Source organism: Hermetia illucens, chromosome 3, assembly GCF_905115235.1.
Source record: "Hermetia illucens chromosome 3, iHerIll2.2.curated.20191125, whole genome shotgun sequence".
NCBI lineage: Eukaryota > Metazoa > Arthropoda > Insecta > Diptera > Stratiomyidae > Hermetia > Hermetia illucens.
The window spans coordinates 60,534,317-60,551,307 of NC_051851.1; positions in this window are offsets into that span (position 1 = coordinate 60,534,317).

Consider the following 16,991-nt stretch of genomic DNA (forward strand, 5'->3'; position numbering starts at 1 on the left):
CTTCCAAAGGATTTGACGTTGTTCATCTTTCACATTTGGCAGTCTTAATAAAAGACAGGCCAAACTAAAAGTTTATAGGTTGTGAGTTTTGTTTTGCCGTGTGCATTTTTAATTTACAGAATTCCATTGTTGCCTTTTGTGAAAGTTCAACTTAGATATCAAAACTGTTGACTTGTCCGAAAATGTGATCATTAAGTATCGTTCGTTTCATTGGAATCTATCTTCTGGTCTATGTGATAATGGTGGTTTGTTCTTCATTCATTGCCAGTTTACAGTCATTGAAAATTTAATTGATGTGGCATATGCTTACGTTTATTCTTTATGCAGACTCTGCACACGGAGGCAACACGCGAGTAAGCGTAAGCGAGCATCACATGTTGATTTTTATCAAGGCCAATGATAGGGCCTCTTTCTCTAGGTACATCCAGGAGACAACCCCTAAATCTACTGCTGATCGAAACGTGGTGAATCTGATTGCTCGACCTTTGTCGGTTAGATAAAATCCAACTGACCTTATAGCAAGCTCTGTGCTAGAGCAACGCGCTGCCAATGACAAGATTAGTAGAAGCTGCAGAAACCCACAAACTACAAAGACAACGACTCATTACTATTATTTTTGTGTGTGCCGAGGCAAGGGCTGGTGCTTTTACCAGCAATTTTGAAGTTCGCGGATTGTCCTTCGTGTGTGTGAATCACTGAGAAACTAAGAAAAAGTTGACGGGGTCACCTCCACATGAATTGCCCTTCGATGAAACACCAAGGACTTGTAGGTTGTACTTGCAGTGAAACGCTAGGACAAAATATGTGTATTCTCCTTGAGTTGAATTTATTTTGTGTCTTTATATAATTTTCAATTTACAATTTATATGCGCGCATCTTCAGGTACTCGTGAGAAAAACTGCTGATGGCGGCGTTATTTTTTTCCATGGCTAAAGCGCAGCAACATGCATTTGACCCTCGACCAAATCATGTTCAGTTGTACTTGGTGCTAAGAAAAAGATGAGTGATTATATTTCACTCAGGTGTCATTGCATTCGAATGTTGTCTGCTTTTCAAACTCGCCTGAATATGAGAATTAGGAATGCAGCCAATGCTTCAAGGACGCCTCGGATTTTATTCGGACGCTAGCTGATAATAGCTGACAAACACATTCCAAAAGCGTGCGAAAATGACTGGGAGAGAATCAAATTTCCGTTTGGAATGCACACACACACACACACAATGCTATCTTCAGGAAGCCTCTATTAAACTGGATGCAATCGCTCCCAGAAAGCATCCTCCTTTACTATACCGGAAGCCTCCGTTGGTGCGTTGCATGGCACAATTATTGTGCTCCTTAACCTGGACTGGATTCTCGCATTCAGAAATCTGTCGGGAACTGACTCCAACGGCAGGAGAGCGCGCCTTGACAACTTGATGCCGAATTCGCATTTCCACCACTTGACTTTGCTGAATACACAAGTACACTCACATTCCAGAAATCAATCATAAACCGTTTTCGATAGCCAAAGGTCGTAGTAGTGAAGTGAGTTCCTATCCAAGGTCTTGAGGACGTTTTTGTTTAATAGTACATAGTAAAGTTTCAAAATCTGCAGTTTCCACATACTTTTATCGCTTTTATGCGCTTTTTACGATAAGCATGGAAGACTTTGAGCGTATTTTTAAGCCTTCACTCTCAAGGCGCAAGGCTTCTCTGAAATCAGTGCTAAGGTGCTGGCATGCCCTACTGAAAGCGCTTTCTCCATATGGCACGCATCAGGCTCGATGTAAATAGGTCGGAGTAGGAAAAATCAGATATTTTCCTGCTTGTCAATCTGTATTGTATATTGCGTTTTAGATGAAGGAACTGACTCATAATCAGGTATCAGTGTAAGTTATTATACATCATCATCATCATAACCAACGGCGCAACAAGCGGTATTTGGTCTAGGCCTGCCTTAATAAGGAACTCCAAACATCCCGGTTTTGCGCCGAGGTTCACGAATTCGATATCCCTGAAAGCTGTCTGGCGTTCTGACCTACGCCATCGCTCCATCTGAGGCAGGGTCTGCCTCTTCTTTTTTTTCTACTATAGATATTGCGCTTATAGACTTTTTGGGTGGGATCATCCTCATCCACACGGATTAAGTGACCCGCCCACCGTAACATATTGAGCCGGATTTGTCCATACTCATGTAGGAGGCCAAAAATTCTTCGAAGGATTCTTATCTCGAACGCGGCCAATAGTTCGTAATTTTTCTTGCTACGAACTTTCTTGTTTAGTCTCCAAGGAGTAGGTGAGGACTGGCAAGATCATAATCTTGTACAGTAAGAGCTTTGACCCTATGGTGAGATGTTTCGAGTGGAACAGTTTGTTTGTAAGCTGAAATATGCTCTGTTGCCGGCAACAACCGTACGCGGATTTCATCATCGCAGCTGTTATCGGTTGTGATTTTCGACCCTAGATAGGAGAAATTATCAACAGTCTTAAAGTTGGAGGCTCCTATGTTTATTCTTCCCATTTGAACAGTGCGGTTTGAAGTTGTTGGTTGGTTGGTTTTTGGCGCTGACGTTGCCATCATATATTTTGTCTTGCCTTCATTGATGTGCAGGCCAAGATCTCGTCCTGCCTGCTTGACCTGAATGCAGGCAGTTTGTTCGTATCGGGCCATTCTTCCTATGATGTCGATGTGTTGGGTCAGCATCACGGATCACTTTCTCCAGGGCCCGGTTGAAGAGGACGCATGATAGGGCATCTCCTTGTCGTATACCGTTGTTCATGCCGAATGGTCTTGAGAGTGATCCAGCTGCTTTTATCTGGCCTCCCACATTGGTCAGGGTCAGCCTAGTCAGTCTTATCAATTTCGTGGGGGTACCGATTTCTCTCATGGCCGTGTACAGTTTTATTCTGGCTATGCTATCATATGCAGCTTTAAAGTCGAGGAAAGGTGGTGCAATTGATGTCCATATTCCAACAGCTTTTTCATCGCTTGCCGCAGAGAAAAAATTTGATCTGTTGCTAGATGCTGGAGTCAAGCCACTTTGATAAGGGCCAATGATATTCTGGGCGTAGAGGGCTATCTGACCTAGCAAGATAGCGGAGAATATCTTATATATGGTATTCAGCAACGTGATACCTCTATACTGTGTGCACTGTGTGATATCTCCCTTTTTGTGAAACAGATTATGTCTCGTTGCCAATTGTCAGGCATCGATTCGCTGTCCCATATCTTGAGGACAAGTTGGGGTAATTGGTCGCCTCTATATTTAACCGATTAGGGGTTGTAATTGCATCGACTCCTAGCAACAAATGAATTTTAAGCCGATAAATTGCACGGACTGTTTCTTTTATACATGGTGGTGGCAGTATTTGTCCGTCGTTTTCAGCTGGCGGGACCTCCAACTCGTTGGTTCTGGTTGGTCAATAGTTCATCAAAGTACTCAACCTACCGCTCCAATATTCGCATTCTGTAGGAAATCAGTTTCCCTTCTTTGTCTCGGCATCAAGATGTATAAGGCTTGATCCTGCTGACTTGTTGGTAAAATTTCCGCATCTGGTGCTGTTGTTCCCTGTACTTTTCAAGTTCACAGATCTGTTGGTTCTCCCAGGCTTCCTTTTTCCGTTTGTGAAATCGCTTCTCCGCTCGCCGGAGTTCATGATAATTCTCCCCGCGTGCCCGCGTGCTTTTATTCTAGCGGTTATTCGTCGTCAATTGCTGCATCCATTTCCCTTTTATAGATGTTGCGGAGGGCGGTGTTGTGGATGGCTTCAGTGTTAATTCTCACCTGATTATCAGAGGGGATTCTGGGTGGTGTTGCTATTCGAGCTCGGAGCACCATGCGAACGAGATAGTGATCCGCGTCTATATTGGCCCCCTATATGTTCTGACATTCATCTAGGCTGAGAAGTGTTGGCGTTCGATCAACACGTGGTCAATTTGGTTCAAAGTGGTCCCGTCGGGAGAGACCCACGCTTTCCACGCAAACCACAAACCACTTCCAATAACCATTTCGTGTGACACTGCTAATTGAATAATCCGCAGTCCGTTATCATTTGTTTTTTCGTGTAAGCTAAGAATATTTGGCTGTTAAAATCCCCAAGTGTGATTTGATATCATATCTAGGACAGGCTTCGAGGGTTCGTTCTACTGCTTCGTAGAAGGTATCCGTCTCCAACTCTGCAGTCTCGTCTGCAGGAGCGTGAACGTTAATGAGGCTTACATTTTTAAATTTGCCTACCAAGCGCGGAGTGCGTAGCCTTTCGCTTATGTTTTCAAAGCCGATAACAGCAGGTTTCAGTTTTTGGCTGACTAAGAAACCTACTCTGAGCGCATGGTTTACTGGATGGCCACTATAATATATGGTGTAGTGACTCTTCTTCAGGAAACCTGGTCAGGGACCGGATGTCCTGCAACGCTGTTATATCAGCCCTATATTGGGACAGGGTGTCGGTTAGCTGCTCAGCAGCATTTGGTCTGTACTGTTATTCTTTTGTGGTTGTGGGGTTCGTCGTTGTATAATCCGTCCAGTCCGAGGCTCCTGTTTTGGCTTCGTAACGAGTTGTTTTCCGTGTAGGGTTGTCAACTCTACCCAACCCCAACCTGGAGGAGCAGTTGGTACAATTTGTCCTGTTTTTAGGTACGGGAGATTCGCATTCATCCTTCTCCGTCTGCAGCTTTTCGTTAAGAAAGAGCTCCGAGCGGCCACCAAGTGGAAGTGGTGTGGTGGTGTTGATTCAGCAGGCGTTTCCCAGCTTTTATGCTCCATCGTGGGTATCAATCCACGTTTCGCCCTGAACCTACACTACTCTTTGACCACCTTATTATACATCACATCACCTTAATAACCCTACCTGCTGACAGCAAAATCGATCAAATCCTGGCATTTAATTTCATTGTTAAATCTGGTGTAGTATATCCTGCCAACTGGAATATCCTGGGAGCTGGAAGCCTGCTCCTTGCTAAGTCGATAGTTGCGCAAATCAGCAAATCCAAAGAATATTTTAGCACTGTCTCAGTCTATAAACTCGTAGTCCTTTTTCCGTTGCCGCAGCCTTCGTTATATTTTCGATCCGATTCGAGGCTCAGTTTCGGATTCCGAGGTAATAGTATTCTATGGCCATGTTTTCATTCTATTTGGAAGCCCCAAATTAGAGAGTAAGTCGACTGACCTCTCTTTTACGGCACAGTAAACTCGCCGCTAATCTCTCCCGGTTATTAACGTGGAGATGAGCTCAGGACTTGACGGCAGGGTTGTAGATGTTAAGCCAGGGCCCATTTCTCCGGTGTTTGGTGAGGATTGCAGCGCAAATGTGGAAACTCCCCTGATGCACATTCTGCCTTTGGCTAATACCGTTATTAGAAACTGGGAAGATGCTTTTCATAAGGGTACACCAAATTTTCCCTGTTACAATCAAATAAGTATATTGCGAAGTTTATCCTGTCTAAAAGGAAAAAGACGTGAAGAGTATTATAAGATGATAGATTTGCATCCTGTTATGAGGTAGGGGAATCCACGGAATACTTCCTTAGGATAGTAGTACCGGACACATCAGGCATCGGACTTTTAGCGCTAATATGCACCAATTGCAACGTGGCAGTATGGTATTGGTGTCACATCCGCTAACATAAAAGGATCTTGGATATTCAGTGAGAAGGGGACTTCAGATGCCATGGACCATTACAGCCTGAGTATTGAAATGAGACTCCCTGAAAATTTGTTTGCTACTACTACTGGTATAAGTTAGGATCTTTTGTGGTGGAGGAGGCCTGAGTCTCATCATTGATGGTTGGGTGAATCTCAAGTAGACATTTCCTTCGTTACCCAATAATGTTACTGTATTGTTGCATATACAGTGTTTCGCAAACCCAAAATTTTGATTCATTTATTCAAAAGTATGTCTGAAACTTACTTAGCACTAATTAAAAAAATACAGAATATGAAAAACTTATTCATTTTCCATCCTAGAAAGCTATATTCCCGAAGAGTCATCTCCCCTAGGAATTAATTTATCTCAGATGCTTTAAATGATGTCTATCAACTGGTATAGATTGACAAGTCGACAGACACAATAAACAATTTTTTTAGCAAAACTTTGCAGCTTCTAAATATGTATCTACTGGCGTCTACCCTGTTACGGAATATGATGAGGAAAAGATGCAATTTCCCAACTCTCGACCGCTTCCACCGACAGTGTTCAAATGTAAATAATTATCCCTTTTCAGGGGGCATTACAGTTCACGATAATTTTCATAAAAAAGTTGCTTGGAAACGAGAACAATCCTTTACAGAAGCTGTTCTATCATCAAAGTATTCTGCACATTGTACCAAAGTTTGCAAAACTTGCTGTCGTCGTCTTTTACTCAATTACAGCCAAGCGTAACCACAATCCTTTGGAGCACTTTGTCAGCTGTGCATTCGGTAAAGGAGATATCATTGGATATGTACGTAAATATGGATATTATATAGGAAACTTGTCGCTTCCACGGCAGTAAATAAAGGGTTTTGTTCCGGGAAAATTCTAAGAATGGAAGTGAAATACTGTTGCCATGGCTGCCATTCAGAGTGGAAAGTTTACTTCAAAATATCTTTTGTGGCGGTAAGTAGTGAATAGCATTGTCGGCGATACCAGAACAATCTGAGGCTATGAGAAATAAACCAAAAAACTTTCATACTTTTTTGTATTAATTCTTATTCTTTACCCATGGAAGCTATATTTATTTACAGTTCTCATTCTGAATTCGCTCATGTTGAAAGATAAAGATAAAGAGAATAACTCGAACGTTGGATTAGAAAATATTTTGCTTTAGAGCTTAATGGTTAGCGTTAAGCCGTTAAATATTTAATAAAAAGAAATGACATAATAGTTTTAATGACTTTATACGAATCGTAATTACCCTATCACTGTTCTGTGTTTGACCACAGTTGACATGAAAACGACTTCTCCATTTAAACCAAATTTATTCAACCCTTTTTAATAGCATCAAATCTCATTTGTCGCTCTTTGCTCATTCAAAAATGTATATTTTCCCCTTTTCACTGACCTAGCCTTCAAACTTTCCTAATTATCAAGCTTTTCAGAAACTTCGAGGACGCCGTCTCTGCTTCGGCTCTTATGATCCGACTGCCTAGTTTGTCTTCAGGACATTTCTTTAGATTGAGATTGGTGAAAATGAAAATTAATTAGAAAGTATGTGCACTTGTGCAGAAAAGTGACAAAATCCTCAAAGGGTTACAATGTTAACAGGAAATAGCTCTTTCAGTGGCGGGTATAACTCTCGTCTAGGTCGCCTTCCAGGTTTCTTCTCTTTATTTTCTAATTGGCAAAAATACAGGAATTTAATTTAAGAAGTTTAGCGAAGTTATTAAGAAATGTTAAGTTGCCTTGGCCTTGCGACGGCTATTATGAAACCATAGAAACAGAAGCGGTTTGTTATGAATATTGACATTTAAAGAATTATATTAAGAAAATAATAGGAGATTTTACGATTTTGCAATAAATCTGAATATATGCAGGCTTTTAGATTTGGCAGTTTGTGGGAATGAGCCCTATCTCATTTTAAATTTATACCCTTTATAGGTAATTTCTAATTGATTTCACATTAGTGATCTGTTTCGCAAATCTGTCCATGTTCGGGTGCAAAATGCTGCACCCCCGCTCTATTTCTTGCCTTTTACTATATAATTGTGGTTTTATAGTTTGGATGTATCCACTAAATTTAAGTGTAGCCTTTTCCGAAAAAATCGCGTGTTGCATATAGGCCGAAAGACAGACTGATTATAAACCGGTGTAAGTAAAACTTTAGCAAGTTCTTCTTGGTCATCTCTAACGGTTAGAAAGATCGTTTGGTTGTCGGCAATTGGTACTAACTGTTAGGGCTTAGCCAACCGTGCACTGGAATAATTGTTATCTCTGGACAATCGCGGCTTGCGAGCACCAGATTAAATCCTCCTGGCGTTCATTCTTATTTATAATTCTTTCTAGCCTGCTCACTAGGCTCTCATGCTGTTTTTTCATAGAAACAATTTCTTCGTTGGAAGTTTTAGCCTATATCAAACTATGTCCGACTATCTACTTGTGGTTGAACTTCTTATTAGTCAAATTATCATAATTTTCCCTGCGTTTCTTCACAGTCACTATTAGAACAACATATGAATCTTATTGCCCTTGGTGTTAACATATGGCGAAGTCTTTTATTTATCTTTCTTTAATGGGCTTAAAAACCAATCAGTATGCCCACAATACTTCTGAAAGTCTTCCTGCTTTTCAACAGGATAAACTTTGCCGTGTGTTTTTTGGTGCTGACAGGAAAAGTTTGGTGTGTTGAGCAACATTAAGGATCAGCGATCTGTCATTACGGAAAGTCTGTTTCCAGTTTTTGTTAGCAGCATTACCCAGTGCTACTGACACCTTAATTGCCAGTTCCAGTGCGGATATGGAGTAAATTGAAGCTTTTTTTGCAAAGGCTCCGAGATTTCATTTCCCTCTACATCACCCGACCCAGAATAGTTCCACCTTATAAAATCTAGAAACATAGTTCAATCGGTTTCTTCATGCCATCAATGCAGCTTGGCAATCGCTACAGAATGCGATGCCCCTGGTCTTCAACTGCTCGTCAATTATCCGGGTTTGCGCCCTTAGGATCGTATACACTTCAGCCTGAAAGACCGTTGTATATTGTCCCAAGGGAAAAGGGCACTACTCGTTTTTATTCGATAGGTAGACTCCTGCTCCCGAACGCTGTTCTGTTTTTGAGCCATCGATGTAGAAGACGTCAGTATTTCCTGACACGTATTCTTCTGGTTCGTCCCAGTTTTCTCTTCGTTTCAAGATAACTTCATATTTCCTACCAGCACCAATACCATTACAAATTACCGCGAAGTGTCTACACTTTTTGATGCCGCATTTTTTGAGAATAGCCTTCTTAACATTTATTATGTTCTCAATCGGATACGGAACTGCACTTACAATACCAAATATATTCGATCACCTATTAGCAATGTATTCTTCTTACTGTTTAGAGTACATCCCCCAATAAATCCACCGATTACCTTCTGTTTGAAGTTATGTAACACAAACTGACAGTGTGTGCTCTATTAGGATGATTTTTTTCTTTCTTTCACCAATTTGAAAAATGTGTTGTACCAAATTAAATTTATTCAAGGTTCTTCCTTACCCAAGGGTCCGCTAATTTGCTACGGGTTGACTCCGACCTCAAATTTGAAATTCAACTTAGACGGTACCAGCAGCAAAAACTTTTCCTTTTTGAATTTTTCATAATTCCTATGCCTCTTATAGACGTTATTACACAAATTTCCATTTGCCCCACGCAAAAACAAACTTTGGAAATCTACTTATACTGCATGCATGCATGCATACTATATGCAGCCTGGCTATGTGAAAGCTGTTCAACGATCATTTCTCAATATTATGAAATTGTTATACTAATATTTAAAGCAGTTTAATGGAAATTGTATAATTTTAAGGAAAGCTGCAAGGTAATAGGTTTTTGTGAACAAAATTGTGAAGAAGAAAATTAATATAAGTGAATATTGAAATGAGAATAATTAAATTGGTAGGAGTGCATTGGAGAAGCTATGGGGTGCTAAAACATGAGAAAAAGAAGAAATGCAGGATATAAGCAAATATATTCTCTCGTCAGCTACCAGATAAAGCGAATGATTTGCTGCACTTTCCGCAAAACCACAGGCATCTCATCTAATATATTGCCTATTGTCACTGTTGATCCAGTAGAGATTTTCAGTATCAAGTAGACTATCGTTCGGAACGTCAAGATCAAGGACATCCTGGTTAAGAAGTTAGCAAGCCAGATCACCAACTACCCCATAAAACTGAAAAGGAAAGGAGATCACTTGACTAATAATTAATGATCTTGACTAAGTCTACTTCATACACGAGATCACTAAGAGCCGGAATCTTCAAAGCAACTCAAGCGTGCCGCAGGCTAGCCCGGTAATGCAATATTCAACTGACATCTTCAGGATTGCTCCGTCAAATATGACGGCAGACACAGGCTAGGGTTGATCCAAAAACCGAGGAAAAAGCCCAAATATGTAAATTATGGAGAAGTAATCTCCGCGCTAACTACTGGAAGTGAGCTAACTTCATCAAACTATGGCTGGGAGAAACACTCAAGACTGCATCTCTTCATTCCAGATCAACCTGTTCCACCGATACGCCAAGCAGCGTTCACTCTAGCAAAATATACGTGCTGAGCAATCCTGGCTGTTAATGACAATGCCAAATACAATTATGATTTGAATCTCATTGAACGTCTTTGACAAAAAGATCAGAGAACGTAATTTCAAAAAACAACTGACCTGTACACCGTTAATAAGAGTGTGCGAAATTTTCAACGGATCCGATTTCTTGGCTTGCTGACTTCATGCTTCAGGGCTGTCGAACATTCCAAACTGGAAAAAGTATCTCGGGTAATTTTTTTTTTCGCCCAAAAGATTGACGAAAATGGGGATAATAAAAGTGGCTACTTTCTGACAACTTTTTTCCAAATTTGATATTGCACATCTAATTCTACTTGAGATATGCTACAAGATTATATATAACATATAACACAAAGATTGCATTATTCGTTATAATACAATAGCTTTTTAACGGAAAACATTCTAAAAATCTTTGAGCACATTTTTTTTCGCCACGATACATCGAAATCAGATTAATGTCACCGCGACTTAGCAAATCTGCCAGCCGAATAGCTTCCTATTGCAAAATATATAATCTCCTGGAAAAACAAACGTTTTTACTTTACTTTACATTTCATGAAAGACCAGTATGCAAGATCGCTGTTTAAATCTGACTGCAGGCAGACAGATTCACATCATGACTGGAAGGTTTCCACTAATCGACTCAGCTATGAATGAGTGCTTGATTCAAATATGGGTAATAATCACGGACGAGCGCAATGCTGATCACGTTCCTTCTTAGTGTACCGCTTTGGATCGGCAGTAACTACTTTCTATTATTGTGACGCAACTTGTATTCCATACGCCTTCTATGGTTTTGAGTTTTGGCGGACTATAAAAGACAATGAACAACTTCTCGCGGTAATGGAGACAAAGAAATCAGCAATGAGAACATTCACTACTGATATGGGGTTTCACCGATCGTAGAGAATTTGCAAGATAGGTGTCTTCAATGGTATGGGCATGGAATTTGCGCTAACGAGTATTCACTTGCCAATATCGGTCTGAACATTGAGCTCGATGGGAAATAACCTAAAGGCCAGTTGAAAAAACATTGGCTTGATATGCTAGATCGTGGTTTTGGAGCCTCTGGGCTCCATTTATATCAGGCACATTAACAAGCGAAATAGCGAAAACGATAAAGAGTAGTTGACTCCACTTCTGAACGGGATAAATGCTGAAGAAAGAGAAAAAGAAGTTGGTATACCATAACCATCCCACAAAACAACAAATTTCATAAATCCTTTTTTTCTATTAGAAGTGGTACCCATCTTTTCGACAGGGAAGGAAAGTAGTCCTAACGTCTAAGTCCATCTGGTTATGCCGTTCATAACCCAACATACGAAAAAGAGATTAACCAAATTTAACTGAAGGAGGAAGTTAGAGATTGACAATATGTTGTGAACCTTGTTTTGATTCCACCCATCCCGTGGACTTCCAACGTTTCTAATATATGCTATCAAGCTTTATGTGAACAATGCCTAACTGCATCGATATCGGCTTTTGGAATTGGGCTTCAGTTCTCCTCAGGACATTTCTGTTTCTAGTCATTTTGGGATAGTGTATTCCCAATGGAAGTGTCATTCTTCCGCCTGTCAATACACCCATGTTTATCTTGATCTAAACTACGTACGCAATGATAAAACCTTGGAGTTTTTGAATGACAGTTATACGTTTTCCTTGCCCCTTCTCCAGATTCGAATACAAGTGTCTAAGATCGACAGCTCGGTGAGAAAGTAAAGAAATGTAATGAATGTAGCCTAGGTATTTGATCCATTCAAATCATTAATGTGCTATATGATACCGTGCATGGTGAAACCAATAATAAAAAAATCAGGATTTCAGTTGCTCCAGTTCTATGTAACGTTTTGCGCCAAAATTGTCTCAAGCCCTCTCAAAATCGATTAAAGACGAAGCGGATATGTGGATTCCGCACGCTGTTCTACAATGTTTTGTGGGAAGTCGATGTAACCAAAAGATTTCGTGCAAATACTGGCCTGCTTTCGATCAGAGTTTTCCTGTGTGATCACTGGATGTTATACGATGGGCAATGATTTTTCCTACTTCATAAGCTGCTTCTAATTATGAATGAAGAGCCGCGAGTGTCAAGAAAGTCTAGTGTGATCTAATTAGTTGTACCGAAAGCATTTTCATCTGTCGTAACTTTAACCTAAGACTCACAGCATGATAACGGAGTTTAAGTGGGTAGTGGTGCCTCCCGCTTGCTGTGATTAAAACATTTGTCATTTCCTTACGTTTTGTAATCCGCCTTTATGTGGGACCTTAGTGGCATCAGAGAAGCGGCTTCTTTTAATGGCGGGCTACTACTTATCATTATGTGGTTTACTATCCAATATGTAGTCCGATAAGTTGTGCCCTGATATCCAGTTGAAATCCGACTGATCTTGGAGCAGGGTTTGTACGTGGTCAATTTACCATTAGTAGAGGTTGTGGAAATCAGCAAAGTCCTCATCAATACTCGTATCTATACGGTCGTGAAGATGAGTTTCGCCATCACATGATCAAACAACAATCGTAATGGCAAAAATATTCTACTCAACTGAATCCATTTTTCCGTTGAAAACCACCATTTTCCATGCATCGAGGGTCTTCGTTGGTGTTTAGGATAGTACAGATAATATATCTTGTCGGCAATCGACTGTCAGGTCAGGAACTTCCGTCTAATATACAATATTTTTTTGGTCCATCGAGTCGAGTAAGAGGCATTTAAACATAATATATTTAAAAGCTGTCATCCGATTTTTGCACACATTGTAACGGGAGATAAAACGTAGTGCCATAATGTTACTCCAAAAATAAAGCAAGAATCTCGCCAATGGAAACACACCGAGTCGAAAAAAGCAAAAAAGTTTAAGCAGAAGCTGTCAACAAGAAAGGTCGACGCCACGATGTTTTGGGACCGCCGCGGAGTACTGCTTATCGAGTTTATGCCCGAAGTTATTGCAAGACCTTGAAAAATCTCAGCCGGGCAATCCAAAATCATCGTAGAGGAAAACTCGGCAAAGGCGTAATACTGTACCACGACAATGCGCGTCCGGATGTTTCGCAACAAGCGAACGACTTAATCGAGGGATTTAGTGAGGAAGTCATTGCCTCCTTACAACCCTGACATTGCACCCACTGATTTCCCTCTTTCTCCAAAGTTTAAGGAGCACCTAGGCGGTCAACGATTTGAGGCGGACTACGGGTTGCAAGGCGAAGTTTTCAGGTTTTTCAATGGGTTTGGCGACATACTTCTTTGAGGCGGGAATGCACAAGTGGAATAAATATTTGGAAGAAAATTGCGACAATATGGAAAACAGTTTAAAGATCAACGTTTCCAATGTGTATTCGGTGTTTAAATAAAATATTCTTTGTGCCTTAAAAACATGTATCAACCTTATTTTTGAAACAACGCTCGTATATTTAAAACATCTGTAACAAATTACAAACCAACGCACTGAGTGGATGGACGATATTTGGGGGCAGAACTCTTACAACGCGATTGGGGTTTTCAACAGATCACTTAGTGTTTATGCTATTTAACTATGTCTACATAATTTTAGATTGACAGTATGATGACAAACAGGGATGAAATGAATTTGCCATCACCATTGGAAGAGATCTACCAATTCATACTAAATTTCAGGAAGGATTCGGCCACTCAACATAGGAGTCCTACTTTTAAGCAAAACTGGGAGTAATTCATCGGAAATAGAAAACTTGTAAAGCTCCGTTAGCTAATCAGAATTGAGCCCAAATAGGGAGCGCATATAGAAACATCTAGCCGAATTGGAAGGAGTCGAAAGTGAATACTATTTACTATGTTTATACATACATATATATGCTGCAGAATTTGTGGAAAAACTTTTGAAGTTCAGGATGAATAAGATTGTAAACTTAAATTAGAACGGACTAAGGTTCCAACGTTTAATGGAACATGAATTCATTCGAAAGACAACAGGAGACGTCGAACCGATTCTGAAATATAGTATGAAGCTGCTCCGAGATTACAACCAGTGCCTGCAAGATTATCTAGATTGACATACAGCGGTAATGCGCCGGACGAAACAGGTTGCCTGGATTCCATAATGCATCGAGAGCAGCTATAGCTGCGGTCGTTATATCCTCATTCTGGAAATTAGACACTAAACTTAAGTAGCTAGAAACTATGCAATCAATACATCTTGACATCACCCAATCGATGACACCGCTAGCCATTACGATAGTATTTGCTTGGTTGGCGGATTTCTTACGTCATGAATGAAGTGAGTGAAGTTCATGTCAGCAGCAGATCGAAGCAATGGCATCATGTGGGATTCACGTGAACTTTGCTGACTGCGCGACACGACGATTGTCACCAGCACAGCTGAGCGAGTTTGAGTTACGGTATGATGGTCTAAAGACTCTCACGTGTGATACTGTCAACTTTCCAAAGTCATTTGCTACGAAACCATCGAGATAGAAAAAAAACAATGCTGCATATTTTACGGGCAAACTAACATGACCTAGCGATTTACGTATTCTCCACCTACACGAAGTTTATCCGTCAAATTGCATATTGTGAACGGCTGTCACCTAGCATTCCCAAGGATTTCGTCATTCTGGATATAGTAATAAATGCAATTTTTCTGAGATCGCGGCAAGACATATTTTTTATTCAACTCTGTATAGAAGTTTGCAATTAATTTTATTGACCCTACGCCAAAAATTATGGTTTTTAAACAAATGGTAAAATAATTCAACAAGGCAATAATGCATGCATAATTTGTTTCAGAAGTAAGTCACAATCGGAATCCCATTGATGGGGAACCTATCATCCCGCGACCATTTTGGGAAACCGGGTAAATCGATTGCGGAGCGGAGATTATCAAATTTCATTCATTCAAATTCATGCCTTCATTTCCCTCGCGACGAAGGCTATGTATGCACCTGTCAAGCACTCTATAGCGGAGAGGTACCTGTACACACTACAGGGACGTCCAAAATTGTTAAAATGCATGGCCAATCTATAACCGGGCATGCAGATGTTTGTAAACAGTGAGCGTGACCACCTCGCCCTCTAGTAACAAATTAACAACAGTCAAAGGCCAAACATATTTTGATCTACCAAAGGAAAACTTTCACGGAGAAAGCCAACTCCACCTTCTGTTTCCAAATAAACTATTATAGTAGCAGGTTGTTTTCTTCCTCATTTCTAATATCAAACGCGAAGTATTCTAGAAAGAGAACTTTATCCATTAGAAAATATTTCTTTTCTAGGGTAAGCCAAAAATATTCAAATGAATGCCACATGTATTTAATTTGGAGCGAGTGAAGAACAAATATGACGGGTTTGAAAAGATGTCCCAATCACGTATGAAGGCACATATGAAGGGGATTACATGCAGGAATATTTTCCTACTCGAGCACACTGAATAAAATACGACGCTTTCAAAAACTTTACAAGAAAATCTTACCTTGACCCAACTTTCGTTCCTATTTCGCTGGAAGAAAATCAATTTTTTAAATAATGTCGAAGTGGAGCATACACACGTTCATCTCCTAGAAACTACCTAAGCCTGTTCTGGTATTGTATTATGTATGCGCTGGTGAAGAGGAAAACTTTGCCACAAAAGGGTCATATTGAAAAGCGTTGTATGTTGAGAATGAAAGTCTTTTCATAAACTACCCTAGATGATTATTTAAATACTATTAAATGTATAACATGCTCTGCGGAGTCGCTATTTACTTGAAATGTGTTGAATGTGGTAAGTACTTGCGCAGGAATGAAGGAGGCCAATTGTTTATAGCCAGTGTAATTCCGCAATCAATCAAAAACTATAATCCTATTTTTCAGGTTGAGATGATAATCATGTTCCTTAAACTAATTTTAAAAGTTTTGGTACGAGCGCCCTAGTTCTGTGCAAATTTCGTGTTATCATAAACTTTAGTCAATTTCCAGATTTCCTTTTTCTGCCCGTAAACTTTCACTTGACAATTTAACATGAAGTTTTTACAATTGAGATCGAAAGTAATACCTCCTTCCTCGGAATACTTTGAAAAAAGGCTAGCGTATTGAATGAGACTATTCATCCAGTAACGTAGGCTTTATATCTTTTAGCTTCTTGATTCAGAGGATGATTCTACCAACGGTCCAGAAACCGGTGCAATGGGAGACCTGAACCACCCTTCTTGAATGAGCTATTCATGAATGTAATCGAAAGTGGTCTATACTACAAAGGTATACTTCTTAGACGCTCTATAAGATATGTGTCTGACACTTCCATAATTATCCATAAAAAGGAGAGAAAGAGAGGCCAATAGACTAAATCACGATATCGGTAATACGAGTATATAATCGGGGCAGCTTCGAGATTTAGCAAACGAAACGGCGAAAGCGTTTTTTTAAGTTTCACCCTGCTCTCATATCTTTGGTTTTATTTTATTTAGCATTACCAGTAATTAGGAAATTGAAAGAAAGATTAAGGATATAAATGGGTGAAGTTGTAAAATCTAGTCAAGAAGATATTGCAATCCCGTCTCAGGGAAGAAACGCACGCTCTCTTAGTACTCAGGGCACGAAATGAGTTAGCTAATCCCCGACTTTTAAAAACAGTGACAAAAAGGCCGCGATTGGCTTTCTGTAAAAAAAACCTTTTACAAAACCAATCTGATAAAATTATTGCATTTCCAAAGAAATATCCGATTGTTTAAAAAAATTTAATTGCTGAGTTATAGCCAAATATAAGGTCAATTAACTTGCTGGGTTAGGCTAACCTATGTCCGTACTCGCTGCTAGCTTGCTACTT